Source organism: Brachionichthys hirsutus, unplaced genomic scaffold (genome assembly GCF_040956055.1).
Source record: "Brachionichthys hirsutus isolate HB-005 unplaced genomic scaffold, CSIRO-AGI_Bhir_v1 contig_1145, whole genome shotgun sequence".
In the NCBI taxonomy this organism is placed as follows: Eukaryota; Metazoa; Chordata; class Actinopteri; order Lophiiformes; family Brachionichthyidae; genus Brachionichthys; species Brachionichthys hirsutus.
This window is the reverse complement of record NW_027180315.1, coordinates 795,507-819,878: the sequence shown is the minus strand read 5'-3', so window position 1 is coordinate 819,878 and position 24,372 is coordinate 795,507. Positions and strand designations below refer to the sequence as shown.

Genomic DNA, 24,372 nt, shown 5'->3' with positions numbered 1-24,372 from the left:
TATACATGGATGACATCAACGTTTTATGCACTGACCTTTTATCTGTCAACCGGACCCTGGACTTGACTGACTGGTTTGGGCGGGCTTCTGGTTCCAAACTGAACAGAAGCAAGACGCTAGCCCAATTTTATGGCCCTTGGACACCGACTGAACGTACAGGACTGCCCCTGACTGTGACTCAGACTGACCAAAAGATTCTGGGGATTAAATTTGACAGGGATGGGGGAGGGCATACAAATTGGCCAGATGTGGTAGGGAAAGTTAGGCAGAGACTGGGGTATTGGGGACTAAGGGAACTGACTATGGAAGGGAAGGTTTTAATCATTAAAGCCGTGATTTTACCTTTGCTTTTATTGGTCAGTTCTGTTTTTACCCCTCCGAGGAGAGTGATTTTAGACCTGGAACAAGCCATTTTTTATTTTTTATGGGGATCCAAGTGGGAAAGGTTGAGGAGAGGTGTGGTAAAAAGGCCAAAGGAGAAAGGAGGCAAGGGGGTTCCAGACCTGACCTTGTTTTTAACGTCCTTGTACACCACAGCGCACATTGAAGCAGCCACAGCCCCATCCAGAAACCCAAAAACTGCGGCCATGGCACGCTTCTGGATGGGGTCCTACCTCAGACACTTAAAGATTTTACCCACTGATCTTAAAGTTCCTGTGTCTTTTAACCTGCCACCAGCTTACACTGCGATTAAAAATTTCTGAAAGAATTTTAATCTGGAACATGAGGAGTTGTCGGTTTTCACCAGCCATCGCTCTCTTTTATGTGTTGTGCAGGAGCGCGAGCCGGTGAGTCCAGTGCGGGGGCTTGCACTCGGCGAACCCCAAACAGTTTGGCGCAACGTGAACCATCCTGCTCTTCCAAACAAGCTCCGGGATCTGTCCTGGATGGTGGCCCACGAGATCCTCCCGGTCAGGTCCGTAATGCACTCCTGGGGGATGGCAAGACTGTCGATCTGCCCCCGACCGGGTTGTGGCGCCCCGGAGTCGGTGAGGCATCTGCTCTGGGAGTGCGGCGCTGCTGTGGACCTGTGGGAAATGGCCAGCTCCTTGAATTTCCCGTACTTGCCAGCAAGGGAGGTCCTCACTGCACAACTGGTCCTCTACGGAGTGAACCAAAAACAAGTGCCTGCAAAAGAACACGCAAAGCAGTGGCTCGCCATCACCACCATCAAAGACGCCATCTGGACCTCCAGAAACTTGCTGGTAAGGAAGCACATGCAGATCCCCCCCGTGGCTGCGTTCCGGATGGCGGCAGCAACCGTCAAAGCAGCTGAAGCTGCAGGCGGAAGGCTGCGGACGCAGCCACAAAGAAGAATCGCCTCTGTGCCCATTCGGACGAAGGAGCTGGACCCACGAAAATAAGGACACAGCAGCGGCGGCCTGGCTCTCCGGGTGAGGCAGGCGGGAAGGAGCACGAGGGCGGGGGATCTCCTCTGGGCACCGGGGCAGGACCCCGACAGACCGGCTGTTTGGAGGAGCAGGATGAGTTCCCCTTGGTAGGGACTCACTGCGCTCCGGCACAAACTGAAAGATCAGCAGAGCCTTTTAAACAATGCACTCCTCTTTTAAAGACTGTTTTAAGGATATTTGACACAGTTTTAACTTGTATAAGATCATCTTTTCACAAACACTTTTATCTGTATAACCTCTTTTAAGGCAGAATTTTAATTAATTAGATGTGTTTTTACAGAATTGTGTTCACATACGATATGAAAAGAATTATATGAATGTATATATGAGTATTAAGTGTCAATAAAACTTTTCGAAAGAAAAAAATCTGTTCTTATCAGTTTAATATCTGATATGTCCTCTATTAGAGGACACCATATTAAGCAGATTTTTAGAACTGGGAGCTGAGAAAGGGGCTTGCCTCACTCGCTCTGCGCATTGACCTGGTATTGCAGTGCTGCCAGGAACGGTGCACCCTCCTCCTGCCTTGTGTAAAACCAATGACTGTTGCATGCTGACTGGAAATCGGTGTGGGTGATATTCTGAGATGAACCAGGACTGTAAGTCTTGTTGTCAGAAATGGGGTCGGTCTAAATCTATCTATACTAAAGATGCACTAAAGATGCACAAAAGATGTACTAAAGATGCACTAAAGATGTACTAAAGATGTACTAAAGATGTACTAAAGATGTACTAAAGATGCACTAAAGATGTACTAAAGATGTACTAAAGATGCACTAAAGATGTACTAAAGATGTACTAAAGATGTACTAAAGATGTACTAAAGATGTTCTGATAAAGTTAAGTGGTTGGAACTGCTACTGCCTTCTTATTTCCAACCAACACCACACCATTCCTGATGCAACTCTCTGCATTTATCCGGGCTTGAGACCGGCACAAGGGAGATACTAGCAATGCTACGTTAGCTCCTGCTAACCGCACTACCGGTACTACCATGAGGCTGCATTGCCCTGTATGGTTTGATTTGTATCTTTGATGTTCAACATCTTTTATTTGATTTGTATCTTTGATGTTCATCATCTTTTAATTTGATCTTTGATCAGTGATTGAACAGCTGTGATTGGACAGCAAAGAATGAACCTTTTTTGTATCGAGACAGGATGGATCTCAGAATTAAATGTGTTCCAAGATTGATCAAGAAGTTGATTGCATGCTTAATTTCTTTGGAAAATATTTACGCCGGATGCCTGGATACAAAGAACATCTCCCCGTCGGGGAACCGAACCCCGGTCTTCCGCGTGACAGGCGGAGATACAAGGTGACGCCCGCTGGGAAAGTATTTTGTTTTTTTTAATACACGGCGGTCCGCCAAGTTTGGACAGTCGTGTTTATATACTGTCCTTTTCGCCGCAGCTTTCGTCTACGGCCATACCACTCTGAACACGCCCGATCTCGTCTGATCTCGGAAGCTAAGCAGGGTCGGGCCTGTTTAGTACTTCGATGGGAGACCGCCTGGGAATACCAGGTGCCGTAAGCTTTTCCTCATCCCTGAGGCTGCGGGCAAACAAAATGGAATTTTTTCTTCCAAAAGTCGGAAATCAAGATGGTTGTCAATTTGAAGACTTGTGATTGATGACTTTCCTTGAGCAGTTGATTGATTTCATAGGTTGATTTTATTTATTTATTTTTAATGACACAAGCATGGATGACGCCAGAGTAAAATGACCATGTGTGATTATATATATAAAATTGTGCTTCCTTTGATTTTTAGATATTTTATTTGATCTGTATATTTGATGTTCATCATCTTTTAATTTGATCTTTGATCAGTGATTGAACAGCTGCGATTGGACAGCAGAGATTGGACCTTTTTTGTATCCAGACAGGATCGATTTCAGAATTAAATGTATTCCAAGATTGATCAAGATCAAGAAGTTTATTGCATGCATAATTCTTTTGGAAAATATTTTCGCCGGATGCCATTTTTTGTGTTCTATGCTTTCGCCACAAGAGGGCGTAAGTACTCTGATGCTGAGAAATAGGGACTGCAGAAGAAGCGAGAGGAGCGAGAGAGAGAATGAGAGAAGAAGAATGCAGAGTTGATGTTCCAGTGAGAGTTGTACTCAAGATGTACTAAAGGTGCACTAAAGATGTACTAAAGATGCACTAAAGATGTACTAAAGATGTACTAAAGATGTACTAAAGATGTACTAAAGATGTTCTGATAAAGTTAAGTGGTTGGAACTGCTACTGCCTTCTTATTTCCAACCAACACCACACCATTCCTGATGCAACTCTCTGCATTTATCCGAGCTTGAGACCGGCACAAGGGAGGTACTAGCAATGCTACGTTAGCTCCTGCTAACCGCACTACCCGTACTACCATGAGGCTGCATTGCCCTGTATGGTTTGATTTGTATCTTTGATGTTCATCATCTTTTATTTGATCTGTATCTTTGATGTTCATCATCTTTTATTTGATCTGTATCTTTGATGTTCATCATCTTTTATTTGATCTGTATCTTTGATGTTCATCATCTTTTATTTGATTTGTATCTTTGATGTTCATCATCTTTTAATTTGATCTTTGATCAGTGATTGAACAGCTGTGATTGGACAGCAAAGAATGAACCTTTTTGTATCGAGACAGGATGGATCTCAGAATTAAATGTGTTCCAAGATTGATCAAGAAGTTGATTGCATGCTTAATTTCTTTGGAAAATATTTACGCCGGATGCCTGGATACAAAGAACATCTCCCCGTCGGGGAACCGAACCCCGGTCTTCCGCGTGACAGGCGGAGATACAAGGTGACGCCCGCTGGGAAAGTATTTGTTTTTTTTAATACACGGCGGTCCGCCGAGTTTGGACAGTCGTGTTTATATACTGTCCTTTTCGCCGCAGCTTTCGTCAACGGCCATACCACTCTGAACACGCCCGATCTCGTCCGATCTCGGAAGCTAAGCAGGGTAGGGCCTGGTTGGTGCTTGGATGGGAGACCGCCTGGGAATACCAGGTGCCGTAAGCTTTTCCTCATCCCTGAGGCTGCGGGCAAACAAAATGGAATTTTTTCATCCAAAAGTCGGAAATCAAGATGGTTGTCAATTTGAAGACTTGTGATTGATGACTTTCCTTGAGCAGTTGATTGATTTCATAGGTTGATTTTATTTATTTATTTATTTTTAATGACACAAGCATGGATGACGCCAGAGTAAAATGACTATGTGTGATTATATATATAAAATTGTGCTTCCTTTGATTTTTAGATATTTTATTTGATCTGTATATTTGATGTTCATCATCTTTTAATTTGATCTTTGATCAGTGATTGAACAGCTGCGATTGGACAGCAGAGATTGGACCTTTTTTGTATCCAGACAGGATCGATTTCAGAATTAAATGTATTCCAAGATTGATCAAGATCAAGAAGTTTATTGCATGCATAATTCTTTTGGAAAATATTTTTGCCGGATGCCATTTTTTGTGTTCTATGCTTTCGCCACAAGAGGGCGTAAGTACTCTGATGCTGAGAAATAGGGACTGCAGAAGAAGCGAGAGGAGCGAGAGAGAGAATGAGAGAAGAAGAATGCAGAGTTGATGTTCCAGAGCGAGTTGTACTCAAGATGTACTAAAGGTGCACTAAAGATGTACTAAAGATGCACTAAAGATGTACTAAAGATGCACTAAAGATGTACTAAAGATGTACTAAAGATGTACTAAAGATGTTCTGATAAAGTTAAGTGGTTGGAACTGCTACTGCCTTCTTATTTCCAACCAACACCACACCATTCCTGATGCAACTCTCTGCATTTATCCGGGCTTGAGACCGGCACAAGGGAGATACTAGCAATGCTACGTTAGCTCCTGCTAACCGCACTACCGGTACTACCATGAGGCTGCATTGCCCGGTATGGTTTGATTTGTATCTTTGATGTTCATCATCTTTTATTTGATCTATATCTCTGATGTTCATCATCATTTATTTGATCTGTATCTTTGATGTTCATCATCTTTTATTTGATTTGTATCTTTGATGTTCATCATCTTTTAATTTGATCTTTGATCAGTGATTGAACAGCTGTGATTGGACAGCAAAGAATGAACCTTTTTGTATCGAGACAGGATGGATCTCAGAATTAAATGTGTTCCAATATTGATCAAGAAGTTGATTGCATGCTTAATTTCTTTGGAAAATATTTACGCCGGATGCCTGGATACAAAGAACATCTCCCCGTCGGGGAACCGAACCCCGGTCTTCCGCGTGACAGGCGGAGATACAAGGTGACGCCCGCTGGGAAAGTATTTGTTTTTTTTAATACACGGCGGTCCGCCGAGTTTGGACAGTCGTGTTTATATACTGTCCTTTTCGCCGCAGCTTTCGTCAACGGCCATACCACTCTGAACACGCCCGATCTCGTCCGATCTCGGAAGCTAAGCAGGGTCGGGCCTGGTTGGTACTTGGATGGGAGACCGCCTGGGAATACCAGGTGCCGTAAGCTTTTCCTCATCCCTGAGGCTGCGGGCAAACAAAATGGAATTTTTTCATCCAAAAGTCGGAAATCAAGATGGTTGTCAATTTGAAGACTTGTGATTGATGACTTTCCTTGAGCAGTTGATTGATTTCATAGGTTGATTTTATTTATTTATTTATTTTTAATGACACAAGCATGGATGACGCCAGAGTAAAATGACCATGTGTGATTATATATATAAAATTGTGCTTCCTTTGATTTTTAGATATTTTATTTGATCTGTATATTTGATGTTCATCATCTTTTAATTTGATCTTTGATCAGTGATTGAACAGCTGCGATTGGACAGCAGAGATTGGACCTTTTTTGTATCCAGACAGGATCGATTTCAGAATTAAATGTATTCCAAGATTGATCAAGATCAAGAAGTTTATTGCATGCATAATTCTTTTGGAAAATATTTTCGCCGGATGCCATTTTTTGTGTTCTATGCTTTCGCCACAAGAGGGCGTAAGTAATCTGATGCTGAGAAATAGGGACTGCAGAAGAAGCGAGAGGAGCGAGAGAGAGAATGAGAGAAGAAGAATGCAGAGTTGATGTTCCAGAGCGAGTTGTACTCAAGATGTACTAAAGGTGCACTAAAGATGTACTAAAGATGCACTAAAGATGTACTAAAGATGCACTAAAGATGTACTAAAGATGTACTAAAGATGTACTAAAGATGTTCTGATAAAGTTAAGTGGTTGGAACTGCTACTGCCTTCTTATTTCCAACCAACACCACACCATTCCTGATGCAACTCTCTGCATTTATCCGGGCTTGAGACCGGCACAAGGGAGATACTAGCAATGCTACGTTAGCTCCTGCTAACCGCACTACCGGTACTACCATGAGGCTGCATTGCCCGGTATGGTTTGATTTGTATCTTTGATGTTCATCATCTTTTATTTGATCTATATCTCTGATGTTCATCATCTTTTATTTGATCTGTATCTTTGATGTTCATCATCTTTTATTTGATCTGTATCTTTGATGTTCATCATCTTTTATTTGATTTGTATCTTTGATGTTCATCATCTTTTAATTTGATCTTTGATCAGTGATTGAACAGCTGTGATTGGACAGCAAAGAATGAACCTTTTTGTATCGAGACAGGATGGATCTCAGAATTAAATGTGTTCCAATATTGATCAAGAAGTTGATTGCATGCTTAATTTCTTTGGAAAATATTTACGCCGGATGCCTGGATACAAAGAACATCTCCCCGTCGGGGAACCGAACCCCGGTCTTCCGCGTGACAGGCGGAGATACAAGGTGACGCCCGCTGGGAAAGTATTTGTTTTTTTTAATACACGGCGGTCCGCTGAGTTTGGACAGTCGTGTTTATATACTGTCCTTTTCGCCGCAGCTTTCGTCTACGGCCATACCACTCTGAACACGCCCGATCTCGTCCGATCTCGGAAGCTAAGCAGGGTCGGGCCTGGTTAGTACTTGGATGGGAGACCGCCTGGGAATACCAGGTGCCGTAAGCTTTTCCTCATCCCTGAGGCTGCGGGCAAACAAAATGGAATTTTTTCTTCCAAAAGTCGGAAATCAAGATGGTTGTCAATTTGAAGACTTGTGATTGATGACTTTCCTTGAGCAGTTGATTGATTTCATAGGTTGATTTTATTTATTTATTTTTAATGACACAAGCATGGATGACGCCAGAGTAAAATGACCATGTGTGATTATATATATAAAATTGTGCTTCCTTTGATTTTTAGATATTTTATTTGATCTGTATATTTGATGTTCATCATCTTTTAATTTGATCTTTGATCAGTGATTGAACAGCTGCGATTGGACAGCAGAGATTGGTCCTTTTTTGTATCCAGACAGGATCGATTTCAGAATTAAATGTATTCCAAGATTGATCAAGATCAAGAAGTTTATTGCATGCATAATTCTTTTGGAAAATATTTTCGCCGGATGCCATTTTTTGTGTTCTATGCTTTCGCCACAAGAGGGCGTAAGTACTCTGATGCTGAGAAATAGGGACTGCAGAAGAAGCGAGAGGAGCGAGAGAGAGAATGAGAGAAGAAGAATGCAGAGTTGATGTTCCAGTGCGAGTTGTACTCAAGATGTACTAAAGGTGCACTAAAGATGTACTAAAGATGCACTAAAGATGCACTAAAGATGTACTAAAGATGTACTAAAGATGTACTAAAGATGTACTAAAGATGTTCTGATAAAGTTAAGTGGTTGGAACTGCTACTGCCTTCTTATTTCCAACCAACACCACACCATTCCTGATGCAACTCTCTGCATTTATCCGGGCTTGAGACCGGCACAAGGGAGATACTAGCAATGCTACGTTAGCTCCTGCTAACCGCACTACCCGTACTACCATGAGGCTGCATTGCCCTGTATGGTTTGATTTGTATCTTTGATGTTCATCATCTTTTATTTGATCTGTATCTTTGATGTTCATCATCTTTTATTTGATCTGTATCTTTGATGTTCATCATCTTTTATTTGATCTGTATCTTTGATGTTCATCATCTTTTATTTGATTTGTATCTTTGATGTTCATCATCTTTTAATTTGATCTTTGATCAGTGATTGAACAGCTGTGATTGGACAGCAAAGAATGAACCTTTTTGTATCGAGACAGGATGGATCTCAGAATTAAATGTGTTCCAAGATTGATCAAGAAGTTGATTGCATGCTTAATTTCTTTGGAAAATATTTACGCCGGATGCCTGGATACAAAGAACATCTCCCCGTCGGGGAACCGAACCCCGGTCTTCCGCGTGACAGGCGGAGATACAAGGTGACGCCCGCTGGGAAAGTATTTTTTTTTTGTTATACACGGCGGTCCGCCGAGTTTGGACAGTCGTGTTTATATACTGTCCTTTTCGCCGCAGCTTTTGTCTACGGCCATACCACTCTGAACACGCCCGGTCTCGTCCGATCTCGGAAGCTAAGCGGGGTCGGGCCTGGTTAGTACTTGGGTGGGAGACCGCCTGGGAATACCAGGAGCCGTAAGCTTTTCCTCATCCCTGAGGCTGCGGGCAAACAAAATGGAATTTTTTCATCCACAAGTCGGAAATCAAGATGGTTGTCAATTTGAAGACTTGTGATTGATGACTTTCCTTGAGCAGTTGATTGATTTCATAGGTTGATTTTATTTATTTATTTATTTTTAATGACACAAGCATGGATGACGCCAGAGTAAAATGACCATGTGTGATTATATATATAAAATTGTGCTTCCTTTGATTTTTAGATATTTTATTTGATCTGTATATTTGATGTTCATCATCTTTTAATTTGATCTTTGATCAGTGACTGAACAGCTGCGATTGGACAGCAGAGATTGGACCTGTTTTGTATCCAGACAGGATCGATTTCAGAATTAAATGTATTCCAAGATGATCAAGATCAAGAAGTTTATTGCATGCATAATTCTTTTGGAAAATATTTTCGCCGGATGCCATTTTTTGTGTTCTATGCTTTCGCCACAAGAGGGCGTAAGTACTCTGATGCTGAGAAATAGGGACTGCGGAAGAAGCGAGAGGAGCGAGAGACAGAATGAGAGAAGAAGAATGCAGAGTTGATGTTCCAGTGCGAGTTGTACTCAAGATGTACTAAAGATGCACTAAAGATGTACTAAAGATGTACTAAAGATGTACTAAAGATGTACTAAAGATGTACTAAAGATGTTCTGATAAAGTTAAGTGGTTGGAACTGCTACTGCCTTCTTATTTCCAACCAACACCACACCATTCCTGATGCAACTCTCTGCATTTATCCGGGCTTGAGACCGGCACAAGGGAGAAACTAGCAATGCTACGTTAGCTCCTGCTAACCGCACTACCGGTACTACCATGAGGCTGCATTGCCCTGTATGGTTTGATTTGTATCTTTGATGTTCAACATCTTTTATTTGATCTGTATCTTTGATGTTCATCATCTTTTATTTGATCTGTATCTTTGATGTTCATCATCTTTTATTTGATTTGTATCTTTGATGTTCATCATCTTTTAATTTGATCTTTGATCAGTGATTGAACAGCTGTGATTGGACAGCAAAGAATGAACCTTTTTGTATCGAGACAGGATGGATCTCAGAATTAAATGTGTTCCAAGATTGATCAAGAAGTTGATTGCATGCTTAATTTCTTTGGAAAATATTTACGCCGGATGCCTGGATACAAAGAACATCTCCCCGTCGGGGAACCGAACCCCGGTCTTCCGCGTGACAGGCGGAGATACAAGGTGACGCCCGCTGGGAAAGTATTTTTTTTTTTGTAATACACGGCGGTCCGCCGAGTTTGGACAGTCGTGTTTATATACTGTCCTTTTCGCCGCAGCTTTCGTCTACGGCCATACCACTCTGAACACGCCCGATCTCGTCCGATCTCGGAAGCTAAGCAGGGTCGGGCCTGGTTAGTACTTGGATGGGAGACCGCCTGGGAATACCAGGTGCCGTAAGCTTTTCCTCATCCCTGAGGCTGCGGGCAAACAAAATGGAATTTTTTCATCCAAAAGTTGGAAATCAAGATGGTTGTCAATTTGAAGACTTGTGATTGATGACTTTCCTTGAGCAGTTGATTGATTTCATAGGTTGATTTTATTTATTTATTTATTTTTAATGACACAAGCATGGATGACGCCAGAGTAAAATGACCATGTGTGATTATATATATAAAATTGTGCTTCCTTTGATTTTTAGATATTTTATTTGATCTGTATATTTGATGTTCATCATCTTTTAATTTGATCTTTGATCAGTGACTGAACAGCTGCGATTGGACAGCAGAGATTGGACCTGTTTTGTATCCAGACAGGATCGATTTCAGAATTAAATGTATTCCAAGATGATCAAGATCAAGAAGTTTAATGCATGAATAATTCTTTTGGAAAATATTTTCGCCGGATGCCATTTTTTGTGTTCTATGCTTTCGCCACAAGAGGGCGTAAGTACTCTGATGCTGAGAAATAGGGACTGCAGAAGAAGCGAGAGGAGCGAGAGAGAGAATGAGAGAAGAAGAATGCAGAGTTGATGTTCCAGAGCGAGTTGTACTCAAGATGTACTAAAGGTGCACTAAAGATGTACTAAAGATGCACTAAAGATGTACTAAAGATGCACTAAAGATGTACTAAAGATGTACTAAAGATGTACTAAAGATGTTCTGATAAAGTTAAGTGGTTGGAACTGCTACTGCCTTCTTATTTCCAACCAACACCACACCATTCCTGATGCAACTCTCTGCATTTATCCGGGCTTGAGACCGGCACAAGGGAGATACTAGCAATGCTACGTTAGCTCCTGCTAACCGCACTACCGGTACTACCATGAGGCTGCATTGCCCGGTATGGTTTGATTTGTATCTTTGATGTTCATCATCTTTTATTTGATCTATATCTCTGATGTTCATCATCTTTTATTTGATCTGTATCTTTGATGTTCATCATCTTTTATTTGATTTGTATCTTTGATGTTCATCATCTTTTATTTGATCTGTATCTTTGATGTTCATCATCTTTTATTTGATTTGTATCTTTGATGTTCATCATCTTTTAATTTGATCTTTGATCAGTGATTGAACAGCTGTGATTGGACAGCAAAGAATGAACCTTTTTGTATCGAGACAGGATGGATCTCAGAATTAAATGTGTTCCAATATTGATCAAGAAGTTGATTGCATGCTTAATTTCTTTGGAAAATATTTACGCCGGATGCCTGGATACAAAGAACATCTCCCCGTCGGGGAACCGAACCCCGGTCTTCCGCGTGACAGGCGGAGATACAAGGTGACGCCCGCTGGGAAAGTATTTGTTTTTTTTAATACACGGCGGTCCGCTGAGTTTGGACAGTCGTGTTTATATACTGTCCTTTTCGCCGCAGCTTTCGTCTACGGCCATACCACTCTGAACACGCCCGATCTCGTCCGATCTCGGAAGCTAAGCAGGGTCGGGCCTGGTTAGTACCTGGATGGGAGACCGCCTGGGAATACCAGGTGCCGTAAGCTTTTCCTCATCCCTGAGGCTGCGGGCAAACAAAATGGAATTTTTTCTTCCAAAAGTCGGAAATCAAGATGGTTGTCAATTTGAAGACTTGTGATTGATGACTTTCCTTGAGCAGTTGATTGATTTCATAGGTTGATTTTATTTATTTATTTTTAATGACACAAGCATGGATGACGCCAGAGTAAAATGACCATGTGTGATTATATATATAAAATTGTGCTTCCTTTGATTTTTAGATATTTTATTTGATCTGTATATTTGATGTTCATCATCTTTTAATTTGATCTTTGATCAGTGATTGAACAGCTGCGATTGGACAGCAGAGATTGGTCCTTTTTTGTATCCAGACAGGATCGATTTCAGAATTAAATGTATTCCAAGATTGATCAAGATCAAGAAGTTTATTGCATGCATAATTCTTTTGGAAAATATTTTCGCCGGATGCCATTTTTTGTGTTCTATGCTTTCGCCACAAGAGGGCGTAAGTACTCTGATGCTGAGAAATAGGGACTGCAGAAGAAGCGAGAGGAGCGAGAGAGAGAATGAGAGAAGAAGAATGCAGAGTTGATGTTCCAGTGCGAGTTGTACTCAAGATGTACTAAAGGTGCACTAAAGATGTACTAAAGATGCACTAAAGATGCACTAAAGATGTACTAAAGATGTACTAAAGATGTACTAAAGATGTACTAAAGATGTTCTGATAAAGTTAAGTGGTTGGAACTGCTACTGCCTTCTTATTTCCAACCAACACCACACCATTGCTGATGCAACTCTCTGCATTTATCCGGGCTTGAGACCGGCACAAGGGAGATACTAGCAATGCTACGTTAGCTCCTGCTAACCGCACTACCCATACTACCATGAGGCTGCATTGCCCTGTATGGTTTGATTTGTATCTTTGATGTTCATCATCTTTTATTTGATCTGTATCTTTGATGTTCATCATCTTTTATTTGATCTGTATCTTTGATGTTCATCATCTTTTATTTGATCTGTATCTTTGATGTTCATCATCTTTTATTTGATTTGTATCTTTGATGTTCATCATCTTTTAATTTGATCTTTGATCAGTGATTGAACAGCTGTGATTGGACAGCAAAGAATGAACCTTTTTGTATCGAGACAGGATGGATCTCAGAATTAAATGTGTTCCAAGATTGATCAAGAAGTTGATTGCATGCTTAATTTCTTTGGAAAATATTTACGCCGGATGCCTGGATACAAAGAACATCTCCCCGTCGGGGAACCGAACCCCGGTCTTCCGCGTGACAGGCGGAGATACAAGGTGACGCCCGCTGGGAAAGTATTTTTTTTTTGTTATACACGGCGGTCCGCCGAGTTTGGACAGTCGTGTTTATATACTGTCCTTTTCGCCGCAGCTTTCGTCTACGGCCATACCACTCTGAACACGCCCGGTCTCGTCCGATCTCGGAAGCTAAGCAGGGTCGGGCCTGGTTAGTACTTGGGTGGGAGACCGCCTGGGAATACCAGGAGCCGTAAGCTTTTCCTCATCCCTGAGGCTGCGGGCAAACAAAATGGAATTTTTTCATCCAAAAGTCGGAAATCAAGATGGTTGTCAATTTGAAGACTTGTGATTGATGACTTTCCTTGAGCAGTTGATTGATTTCATAGGTTGATTTTATTTATTTATTTATTTTTAATGACACAAGCATGGATGACGCCAGAGTAAAATGACCATGTGTGATTATATATATAAAATTGTGCTTCCTTTGATTTTTAGATATTTTATTTGATCTGTATATTTGATGTTCATCATCTTTTAATTTGATCTTTGATCAGTGACTGAACAGCTGCGATTGGACAGCAGAGATTGGACCTGTTTTGTATCCAGACAGGATCGATTTCAGAATTAAATGTATTCCAAGATGATCAAGATCAAGAAGTTTATTGCATGCATAATTCTTTTGGAAAATATTTTCGCCGGATGCCATTTTTTGTGTTCTATGCTTTCGCCACAAGAGGGCGTAAGTACTCTGATGCTGAGAAATAGGGACTGCAGAAGAAGCGAGAGGAGCGAGAGACAGAATGAGAGAAGAAGAATGCAGAGTTGATGTTCCAGTGCGAGTTGTACTCAAGATGTACTAAAGATGCACTAAAGATGTACTAAAGATGTACTAAAGATGTACTAAAGATGTACTAAAGATGTACTAAAGATGTTCTGATAAAGTTAAGTGGTTGGAACTGCTACTGCCTTCTTATTTCCAACCAACACCACACCATTCCTGATGCAACTCTCTGCATTTATCCGGGCTTGAGACCGGCACAAGGGAGAAACTAGCAATGCTACGTTAGCTCCTGCTAACCGCACTACCGGTACTACCATGAGGCTGCATTGCCCTGTATGGTTTGATTTGTATCTTTGATGTTCAACATCTTTTATTTGATCTGTATCTTTGATGTTCATCATCTTTTATTTGATCTGTATCTTTGATGTTCATCATCTTTTATTTGATTTGTATCTTTGATGTTCATCATCTTTTAATTTGATCTTTGATCAGTGATTGAACAGCTGTGATTGGACAGCAAAGAATGAACCTTTTTGTATCGAGACAGGATGGATCTCAGAATTAAATGTGTTCCAAGATTGATCAAGAAGTTGATTGCATGCTTAATTTCTTTGGAAAATATTTACGCCGGATGCCTGGATACAAAGAACATCTCCCCGTCGGGGAACCGAACCCCGGTCTTCCGCGTGACAGGCGGAGATACAAGGTGACGCCCGCTGGGAAAGTATTTTGTTTTTTGTAATACACGGCGGTCCGCCGAGTTTGGACAGTCGTGTTTATATACTGTCCTTTTCGCCGCAGCTTTCGTCTACGGCCATACCACTCTGAACACGCCCGATCTCGTCCGATCTCGGAAGCTAAGCAGGGTCGGGCCTGGTTAGTACTTGGATGGGAGACCGCCTGGGAATACCAGGTGCCGTAAGCTTTTCCTCATCCCTGAGGCTGCGGGCAAACAAAATGGAATTTTTTCATCCAAAAGTTGGAAATCAAGATGGTTGTCAATTTGAAGACTTGTGATTGATGACTTTCCTTGAGCAGTTGATTGATTTCATAGGTTGATTTTATTTATTTATTTTTAATGACACAAGCATGGATGACGCCAGAGTAAAATGACCATGTGTGATTATATATATAAAATTGTGCTTCCTTTGATTTTTAGATATTTTATTTGATCTGTATATTTGATGTTCATCATCTTTTAATTTGATCTTTGATCAGTGACTGAACAGCTGCGATTGGACAGCAGAGATTGGACCTGTTTTGTATCCAGACAGGATCGATTTCAGAATTAAATGTATTCCAAGATGATCAAGATCAAGAAGTTTATTGCATGCATAATTCTTTTGGAAAATATTTTCGCCGGATGCCATTTTTTGTGTTCTATGCTTTCGCCACAAGAGGGCGTAAGTACTCTGATGCTGAGAAATAGGGACTGCAGAAGAAGCGAGAGGAGCGAGAGACAGAATGAGAGAAGAAGAATGCAGAGTTGATGTTCCAGTGCGAGTTGTACTCAAGATGTACTAAAGATGCACTAAAGATGTACTAAAGATGTACTAAAGATGTACTAAAGATGTACTAAAGATGTACTAAAGATGTTCTGATAAAGTTAAGTGGTTGGAACTGCTACTGCCTTCTTATTTCCAACCAACACCACACCATTCCTGATGCAACTCTCTGCATTTATCCGGGCTTGAGACCGGCACAAGGGAGAAACTAGCAATGCTACGTTAGCTCCTGCTAACCGCACTACCGGTACTACCATGAGGCTGCATTGCCCTGTACGGTTTGATTTGTATCTTTGATGTTCAACATCTTTTATTTGATCTGTATCTTTGATGTTCATCATCTTTTATTTGATCTGTATCTTTGATGTTCATCATCTTTTATTTGATTTGTATCTTTGATGTTCATCATCTTTTAATTTGATCTTTGATCAGTGATTGAACAGCTGTGATTGGACAGCAAAGAATGAACCTTTTTGTATCGAGACAGGATGGATCTCAGAATTAAATGTGTTCCAAGATTGATCAAGAAGTTGATTGCATGCTTAATTTCTTTGGAAAATATTTACGCCGGATGCCTGGATACAAAGAACATCTCCCCGTCGGGGAACCGAACCCCGGTCTTCCGCGTGACAGGCGGAGATACAAGGTGACGCCCGCTGGGAAAGTATTTTGTTTTTTGTAATACACGGCGGTCCGCCGAGTTTGGACAGTCGTGTTTATATACTGTCCTTTTCGCCGCAGCTTTCGTCTACGGCCATACCACTCTGAACACGCCCGATCTCGTCCGATCTCGGAAGCTAAGCAGGGTCGGGCCTGGTTAGTACTTGGATGGGAGACCGCCTGGGAATACCAGGTGCCGTAAGCTTTTCCTCATCCCTGAGGCTGCGGGCAAACAAAATGGAATTTTTTCTTCCAAAAGTCGGAAATCAAGATGGTTGTCAATTTGAAGACTTGTGATTGATGACTTTCCTTGAGCAGTTGATTGATTTCATAGGTTGATTTTATTTATTTATTTTTAATGACACAAGCATGGATGACGCCAGAGTAAAATGACCATGTGTGATTATATATATAAAATTGTGCTTCCTTTGATTTTTAGATATTTTATTTGATCTGTATATTTGATGTTCATCATCTTTTAATTTGATCTTTGATCAGTGATTGAACAGCTGCGATTGGACAGCAGAGATTGGTCCTTTTTTGTATCCAGACAGGATCGATTTCAGAATTAAATGTATTCCAAGATTGATCAAGATCAAGAAGTTTATTGCATGCATAATTCTTTTGGAAAATATTTTCGCCGGATGCCATTTTTTGTGTTCTATGCTTTCGCCACAAGAGGGCGTAAGTACTCTGATGCTGAGAAATAGGGACTGCAGAAGAAGCGAGAGGAGCGAGAGAGAGAATGAGAGAAGAAGAATGCAGAGTTGATGTTCCAGTGCGAGTTGTACTCAAGATGTACTAAAGGTGCACTAAAGATGTACTAAAGATGCACTAAAGATGCACTAAAGATGTACTAAAGATGTACTAAAGATGTACTAAAGATGTACTAAAGATGTTCTGATAAAGTTAAGTGGTTGGAACTGCTACTGCCTTCTTATTTCCAACCAACACCACACCATTCCTGATGCAACTCTCTGCATTTATCCGGGCTTGAGACCGGCACAAGGGAGATACTAGCAATGCTACGTTAGCTCCTGCTAACCGCACTACCCGTACTACCATGAGGCTGCATTGCCCTGTATGGTTTGATTTGTATCTTTGATGTTCATCATCTTTTATTTGATCTGTATCTTTGATGTTCATCATCTTTTATTTGATCTGTATCTTTGATGTTCATCATCTTTTATTTGATCTGTATCTTTGATGTTCATCATCTTTTATTTGATTTGTATCTTTGATGTTCATCATCTTTTAATTTGATCTTTGATCAGTGATTGAACAGCTGTGATTGGACAGCAAAGAATGAACCTTTTTGTATCGAGACAGGATGGATCTCAGAATTAAATGTGTTCCAAGATTGATCAAGAAGTTGATTGCATGCTTAATTTCTTTGGAAAATATTTACGCCGGATGCCTGGATACAAAGAACATCTCCCCGTCGGGGAACCGAACCCCGGTCTTCCGCGTGACAGGCGGAGATACAAGGTGACGCCCGCTGGGAAAGTATTTTTTTTTTGTTATACACGGCGGTCCGCCGAGTTTGGACAGTCGTGTTTATATACTGTCCTTTTCGCCGCAGCTTTTGTCTACGGCCATACCACTCTGAACACGCCCGGTCTCGTCCGATCTCGGAAGCTAAGCAGGGTCGGGCCTGGTTAGTACTTGGGTGGGAGACCGCCTGGGAATACCAGGAGCCGTAAGCTTTTCCTCATCCCTGAGGCTGCGGGCAAACAAAATGGAATTTTTTCATCCAAAAGTCGGAAATCAAGATGGTTGTCAATTTGAAGACTTGTGATTGATGACTTTCCTTGAGCAGTTGATTGATTTCATAGGTTGATTTTATTTATTTATTTATTTTTAATGACACAAGCATGGATGACGCCAGAGTAAAATGACCATGTGTGATTATATATATAAAATTGTGCTTCCTTTGATTTTTAGATATTTTATTTGATCTGTATATTTGATGTTCATCATCTTTTAATTTGATCTTTGATCAGTGACTGAACAGCTGCGATTGGACAGCAGAGATTGGACCTGTTTTGTATCCAGACAGGATCGATTTCAGAATTAAATGTATTCCAAGATGATCAAGATCAAGAAGTTTATTGCATGCATAATTCTTTTGGAAAATATTTTCGCCGGATGCCATTTTTTGTGTTCTATGCTTTCGCCACAAGAGGGCGTAAGTACTCTGATGCTGAGAAATAGGGACTGCAGAAGAAGCGAGAGGAGCGAGAGACAGAATGAGAGAAGAAGAATGCAGAGTTGATGTTCCAGTGCGAGTTGTACTCAAGATGTACTAAAGATGCACTAAAGATGTACTAAAGATGTACTAAAGATGTACTAAAGATGTACTAAAGATGTACTAAAGATGTTCTGATAAAGTTAAGTGGTTGGAACTGCTACTGCCTTCTTATTTCCAACCAACACCACACCATTCCTGATGCAACTCTCTGCATTTATCCGGGCTTGAGACCGGCACAAGGGAGAAACTAGCAATGCTACGTTAGCTCCTGCTAACCGCACTACCGGTACTACCATGAGGCTGCATTGCCCTGTATGGTTTGATTTGTATCTTTGATGTTCAACATCTTTTATTTGATCTGTATCTTTGATGTTCATCATCTTTTATTTGATCTGTATCTTTGATGTTCATCATCTTTTATTTGATTTGTATCTTTGATGTTCATCATCTTTTAATTTGATCTTTGATCAGTGATTGAACAGCTGTGATTGGACAGCAAAGAATGAACCTTTTTGTATCGAGACAGGATGGATCTCAGAATTAAATGTGTTCCAAGATTGATCAAGAAGTTGATTGCATGCTTAATTTCTTTGGAAAATATTTACGCCGGATGCCTGGATACAAAGAACATCTCTCCGTCGGGGAACCGAACCCCGGTCTTCCGCGTGACAGGCGGAGATACAAGGTGACGCCCGCTGGGAAAGTATTTGTTTTTTTTAATACACGGCGGTCCGCTGAGTTTGGACAGTCGTGTTTATATACTGTCCTTTTCGCCGCAGCTTTCGTCTACGGCCATACCACTCTGAACACGCCCGATCTCGTCCGATCTCGGAAGCTAAGCAGGGTCGGGCCTGGTTAGTACTTGGATGGGAGACCGCCTGGGAATACCAGGTGCCGTAAGCTTTTCCTCATCCCTGAGGCTGCGGGCAAACAAAATGGAATTTTTTCTTCCAAAAGTCGGAAATCAAGATGGTTGTCAATTTGAAGACTTGTGATTGATGACTTTCCTTGAGCAGTTGATTGATTTCATAGGTTGATTTTATTTATTTATTTTTAATGACACAAGCATGGATGACGCCAGAGTAAAATGACCATGTGTGATTATATATATAAAATTGTGCTTCCTTTGATTTTTAGATATTTTATTTGATCTGTATATTTGATGTTCATCATCTTTTAATTTGATCTTTGATCAGTGATTGAACAGCTGCGATTGGACAGCAGAGATTGGTCCTTTTTTGTATCCAGACAGGATCGATTTCAGAATTAAATGTATTCCAAGATTGATCAAGATCAAGAAGTTTATTGCATGCATAATTCTTTTGGAAAATATTTTCGCCGGATGCCATTTTTTGTGTTCTATGCTTTCGCCACAAGAGGGCGTAAGTACTCTGATGCTGAGAAATAGGGACTGCAGAAGAAGCGAGAGGAGCGAGAGAGAGAATGAGAGAAGAAGAATGCAGAGTTGATGTTCCAGTGCGAGTTGTACTCAAGATGTACTAAAGGTGCACTAAAGATGTACTAAAGATGCACTAAAGATGCACTAAAGATGCACTAAAGATGTACTAAAGATGTACTAAAGATGTACTAAAGATGTTCTGATAAAGTTAAGTGGTTGGAACTGCTACTGCCTTCTTATTTCCAACCAACACCACACCATTCCTGATGCAACTCTCTGCATTTATCCGGGCTTGAGACCGGCACAAGGGAGATACTAGCAATGCTACGTTAGCTCCTGCTAACCGCACTACCCGTACTACCATGAGGCTGCATTGCCCTGTATGGTTTGATTTGTATCTTTGATGTTCATCATCTTTTATTTGATCTGTATCTTTGATGTTCATCATCTTTTATTTGATCTGTATCTTTGATGTTCATCATCTTTTATTTGATCTGTATCTTTGATGTTCATCATCTTTTATTTGATTTGTATCTTTGATGTTCATCATCTTTTAATTTGATCTTTGATCAGTGATTGAACAGCTGTGATTGGACAGCAAAGAATGAACCTTTTTGTATCGAGACAGGATGGATCTCAGAATTAAATGTGTTCCAAGATTGATCAAGAAGTTGATTGCATGCTTAATTTCTTTGGAAAATATTTACGCCGGATGCCTGGATACAAAGAACATCTCCCCGTCGGGGAACCGAACCCCGGTCTTCCGCGTGACAGGCGGAGATACAAGGTGACGCCCGCTGGGAAAGTATTTTTTTTTTTGTAATACACGGCGGTCCGCCGAGTTTGGACAGTCGTGTTTATATACTGTCCTTTTCGCCGCAGCTTTCGTCTACGGCCATACCACTCTGAACACGCCCGATCTCGTCCGATCTCGGAAGCTAAGCAGGGTCGGGCCTGGTTAGTACTTGGATGGGAGACCGCCTGGGAATACCAGGTGCCGTAAGCTTTTCCTCATCCCTGAGGCTGCGGGCAAACAAAATGGAATTTTTTCATCCAAAAGTTGGAAATCAAGATGGTTGTCAATTTGAAGACTTGTGATTGATGACTTTCCTTGAGCAGTTGATTGATTTCATAGGTTGATTTTATTTATTTATTTATTTTTAATGACACAAGCATGGATGACGCCAGAGTAAAATGACCATGTGTGATTATATATATAAAATTGTGCTTCCTTTGATTTTTAGATATTTTATTTGATCTGTATATTTGATGTTCATCATCTTTTAATTTGATCTTTGATCAGTGACTGAACAGCTGCGATTGGACAGCAGAGATTGGACCTGTTTTGTATCCAGACAGGATCGATTTCAGAATTAAATGTATTCCAAGATGATCAAGATCAAGAAGTTTAATGCATGAATAATTCTTTTGGAAAATATTTTCGCCGGATGCCATTTTTTGTGTTCTATGCTTTCGCCACAAGAGGGCGTAAGCACTCTGATGCTGAGAAATAGGGACTGCAGAAGAAGCGAGAGGAGCGAGAGAGAGAATGAGAGAAGAAGAATGCAGAGTTGATGTTCCAGAGCGAGTTGTACTCAAGATGTACTAAAGGTGCACTAAAGATGTACTAAAGATGCACTAAAGATGTACTAAAGATGCACTAAAGATGTACTAAAGATGTACTAAAGATGTACTAAAGATGTTCTGATAAAGTTAAGTGGTTGGAACTGCTACTGCCTTCTTATTTCCAACCAACACCACACCATTCCTGATGCAACTCTCTGCATTTATCCGGGCTTGAGACCGGCACAAGGGAGATACTAGCAATGCTACGTTAGCTCCTGCTAACCGCACTACCGGTACTACCATGAGGCTGCATTGCCCGGTATGGTTTGATTTGTATCTTTGATGTTCATCATCTTTTATTTGATCTATATCTCTGATGTTCATCATCTTTTATTTGATCTGTATCTTTGATGTTCATCATCTTTTATTTGATTTGTATCTTTGATGTTCATCATCTTTTATTTGATCTGTATCTTTGATGTTCATCATCTTTTATTTGATTTGTATCTTTGATGTTCATCATCTTTTAATTTGATCTTTGATCAGTGATTGAACAGCTGTGATTGGACAGCAAAGAATGAACCTTTTTGTATCGAGACAGGATGGATCTCAGAATTAAATGTGTTCCAATATTGATCAAGAAGTTGATTGCATGCTTAATTTCTTTGGAAAATATTTACGCCGGATGCCTGGATACAAAGAACATCTCCCCGTCGGGGAACCGAACCCCGGTCTTCCGCGTGACAGGCGGAGATACAAGGTGACGCCCGCTGGGAAAGTATTTGTTTTTTTTAATACACGGCGGTCCGCTGAGTTTGGACAGTCGTGTTTATATACTGTCCTTTTCGCCGCAGCTTTCGTCTACGGCCATACCACTCTGAACACGCCCGATCTCGTCCGATCTCGGAAGCTAAGCAGGGTCGGGCCTGGTTAGTACTTGGATGGGAGACCGCCTGGGAATACCAGGTGCCGTAAGCTTTTCCTCATCCCTGAGGCTGCGGGCAAACAAAATGGAATTTTTTCTTCCAAAAGTCGGAAATCAAGATGGTTGTCAATTTGAAGACTTGTGATTGATGACTTTCCTTGAGCAGTTGATTGATTTCATAGGTTGATTTTATTTATTTATTTTTAATGACACAAGCATGGATGACGCCAGAGTAAAATGACCATGTGTGATTATATATATAAAATTGTGCTTCCTTTGATTTTTAGATATTTTATTTGATCTGTATATTTGATGTTCATCATCTTTTAATTTGATCTTTGATCAGTGATTGAACAGCTGCGATTGGACAGCAGAGATTGGTCCTTTTTTGTATCCAGACAGGATCGATTTCAGAATTAAATGTATTCCAAGATTGATCAAGATCAAGAAGTTTATTGCATGCATAATTCTTTTGGAAAATATTTTCGCCGGATGCCATTTTTTGTGTTCTATGCTTTCGCCACAAGAGGGCGTAAGTACTCTGATGCTGAGAAATAGGGACTGCAGAAGAAGCGAGAGGAGCGAGAGAGAGAATGAGAGAAGAAGAATGCAGAGTTGATGTTCCAGTGCGAGTTGTACTCAAGATGTACTAAAGGTGCACTAAAGATGTACTAAAGATGCACTAAAGATGCACTAAAGATGTACTAAAGATGTACTAAAGATGTACTAAAGATGTACTAAAGATGTTCTGATAAAGTTAAGTGGTTGGAACTGCTACTGCCTTCTTATTTCCAACCAACACCACACCATTGCTGATGCAACTCTCTGCATTTATCCGGGCTTGAGACCGGCACAAGGGAGATACTAGCAATGCTACGTTAGCTCCTGCTAACCGCACTACCCGTACTACCATGAGGCTGCATTGCCCTGTATGGTTTGATTTGTATCTTTGATGTTCATCATCTTTTATTTGATCTGTATCTTTGATGTTCATCATCTTTTATTTGATCTGTATCTTTGATGTTCATCATCTTTTATTTGATTTGTATCTTTGATGTTCATCATCTTTTAATTTGATCTTTGATCAGTGATTGAACAGCTGTGATTGGACAGCAAAGAATGAACCTTTTTGTATCGAGACAGGATGGATCTCAGAATTAAATGTGTTCCAAGATTGATCAAGAAGTTGATTGCATGCTTAATTTCTTTGGAAAATATTTACGCCGGATGCCTGGATACAAAGAACATCTCCCCGTCGGGGAACCGAAACCCGGTCTTCCGCGTGACAGGCGGAGATACAAGGTGACGCCCGCTGGGAAAGTATTTTTTTATTGTTATACACGGCGGTCCGCCGAGTTTGGACAGTCGTGTTTATATACTGTCCTTTTCGCCGCAGCTTTTGTCTACGGCCATACCACTCTGAACACGCCCGGTCTCGTCCGATCTCGGAAGCTAAGCAGGGTCGGGCCTGGTTAGTACTTGGGTGGGAGACCGCCTGGGAATACCAGGAGCCGTAAGCTTTTCCTCATCCCTGAGGCTGCGGGCAAACAAAATGGAATTTTTTCATCCAAAAGTCGGAAATCAAGATGGTTGTCAATTTGAAGACTTGTGATTGATGACTTTCCTTGAGCAGTTGATTGATTTCATAGGTTGATTTTATTTATTTATTTATTTTTAATGACACAAGCATGGATGACGCCAGAGTAAAATGACCATGTGTGATTATATATATAAAATTGTGCTTCCTTTGATTTTTAGATATTTTATTTGATCTGTATATTTGATGTTCATCATCTTTTAATTTGATCTTTGATCAGTGACTGAACAGCTGCGATTGGACAGCAGAGATTGGACCTGTTTTGTATCCAGACAGGATCGATTTCAGAATTAAATGTATTCCAAGATGATCAAGATCAAGAAGTTTATTGCATGCATAATTCTTTTGGAAAATATTTTCGCCGGATGCCATTTTTTGTGTTCTATGCTTTCGCCACAAGAGGGCGTAAGTACTCTGATGCTGAGAAATAGGGACTGCAGAAGAAGCGAGAGGAGCGAGAGACAGAATGAGAGAAGAAGAATGCAGAGTTGATGTTCCAGTGCGAGTTGTACTCAAGATGTACTAAAGATGCACTAAAGAT

At 40.8% G+C, this 24,372-nt stretch overlaps 15 non-coding genes and 1 pseudogene across 15 annotated transcripts; all 16 read left to right on the top strand.

The window, feature by feature from the left end:
• Nucleotides 1–1,756: 1,756 nt before the first annotated feature.
• Nucleotides 1,757–1,931, top strand: LOC137912394 (U2 spliceosomal RNA; annotated as a pseudogene).
• An 899-nt stretch (nt 1,932–2,830) lies between these two features.
• On the top strand, nt 2,831–2,949 carry LOC137912491 (5S ribosomal RNA). The gene has a single exon (XR_011106348.1). It is a non-coding gene; the product is annotated as a 5S ribosomal RNA (ribosomal RNA).
• A 1,371-nt stretch (nt 2,950–4,320) lies between these two features.
• Nucleotides 4,321–4,439, top strand: LOC137912334 (5S ribosomal RNA). The gene has a single exon (XR_011106211.1). It is a non-coding gene; the product is annotated as a 5S ribosomal RNA (ribosomal RNA).
• Nucleotides 4,440–5,791: 1,352 nt separating this feature from the next.
• Nucleotides 5,792–5,910, top strand: LOC137912502 (5S ribosomal RNA). Its single transcript, XR_011106358.1, has one exon. It is a non-coding gene; the product is annotated as a 5S ribosomal RNA (ribosomal RNA).
• Nucleotides 5,911–7,296: 1,386 nt separating this feature from the next.
• Nucleotides 7,297–7,415, top strand: LOC137912462 (5S ribosomal RNA). Its single transcript, XR_011106319.1, has one exon. It is a non-coding gene; the product is annotated as a 5S ribosomal RNA (ribosomal RNA).
• Nucleotides 7,416–8,797: 1,382 nt separating this feature from the next.
• Nucleotides 8,798–8,916, top strand: LOC137912329 (5S ribosomal RNA). The gene has a single exon (XR_011106207.1). It is a non-coding gene; the product is annotated as a 5S ribosomal RNA (ribosomal RNA).
• A 1,330-nt stretch (nt 8,917–10,246) lies between these two features.
• Nucleotides 10,247–10,365, top strand: LOC137912450 (5S ribosomal RNA). The gene has a single exon (XR_011106308.1). It is a non-coding gene; the product is annotated as a 5S ribosomal RNA (ribosomal RNA).
• Nucleotides 10,366–11,784: 1,419 nt separating this feature from the next.
• Nucleotides 11,785–11,903, top strand: LOC137912470 (5S ribosomal RNA). Its single transcript, XR_011106327.1, has one exon. It is a non-coding gene; the product is annotated as a 5S ribosomal RNA (ribosomal RNA).
• Nucleotides 11,904–13,285: 1,382 nt separating this feature from the next.
• LOC137912323 (5S ribosomal RNA) lies at nt 13,286–13,404 on the top strand. Its single transcript, XR_011106201.1, has one exon. It is a non-coding gene; the product is annotated as a 5S ribosomal RNA (ribosomal RNA).
• A 1,330-nt stretch (nt 13,405–14,734) lies between these two features.
• LOC137912439 (5S ribosomal RNA) lies at nt 14,735–14,853 on the top strand. The gene has a single exon (XR_011106296.1). It is a non-coding gene; the product is annotated as a 5S ribosomal RNA (ribosomal RNA).
• A 1,326-nt stretch (nt 14,854–16,179) lies between these two features.
• LOC137912427 (5S ribosomal RNA) lies at nt 16,180–16,298 on the top strand. Its single transcript, XR_011106285.1, has one exon. It is a non-coding gene; the product is annotated as a 5S ribosomal RNA (ribosomal RNA).
• A 1,382-nt stretch (nt 16,299–17,680) lies between these two features.
• On the top strand, nt 17,681–17,799 carry LOC137912322 (5S ribosomal RNA). The gene has a single exon (XR_011106200.1). It is a non-coding gene; the product is annotated as a 5S ribosomal RNA (ribosomal RNA).
• Nucleotides 17,800–19,128: 1,329 nt separating this feature from the next.
• LOC137912414 (5S ribosomal RNA) lies at nt 19,129–19,247 on the top strand. Its single transcript, XR_011106273.1, has one exon. It is a non-coding gene; the product is annotated as a 5S ribosomal RNA (ribosomal RNA).
• Nucleotides 19,248–20,630: 1,383 nt separating this feature from the next.
• Nucleotides 20,631–20,749, top strand: LOC137912403 (5S ribosomal RNA). Its single transcript, XR_011106267.1, has one exon. It is a non-coding gene; the product is annotated as a 5S ribosomal RNA (ribosomal RNA).
• A 1,419-nt stretch (nt 20,750–22,168) lies between these two features.
• On the top strand, nt 22,169–22,287 carry LOC137912391 (5S ribosomal RNA). The gene has a single exon (XR_011106265.1). It is a non-coding gene; the product is annotated as a 5S ribosomal RNA (ribosomal RNA).
• Nucleotides 22,288–23,635: 1,348 nt separating this feature from the next.
• Nucleotides 23,636–23,754, top strand: LOC137912321 (5S ribosomal RNA). Its single transcript, XR_011106199.1, has one exon. It is a non-coding gene; the product is annotated as a 5S ribosomal RNA (ribosomal RNA).
• The last annotated feature ends 618 nt before the right edge of the window (nt 23,755–24,372 follow it).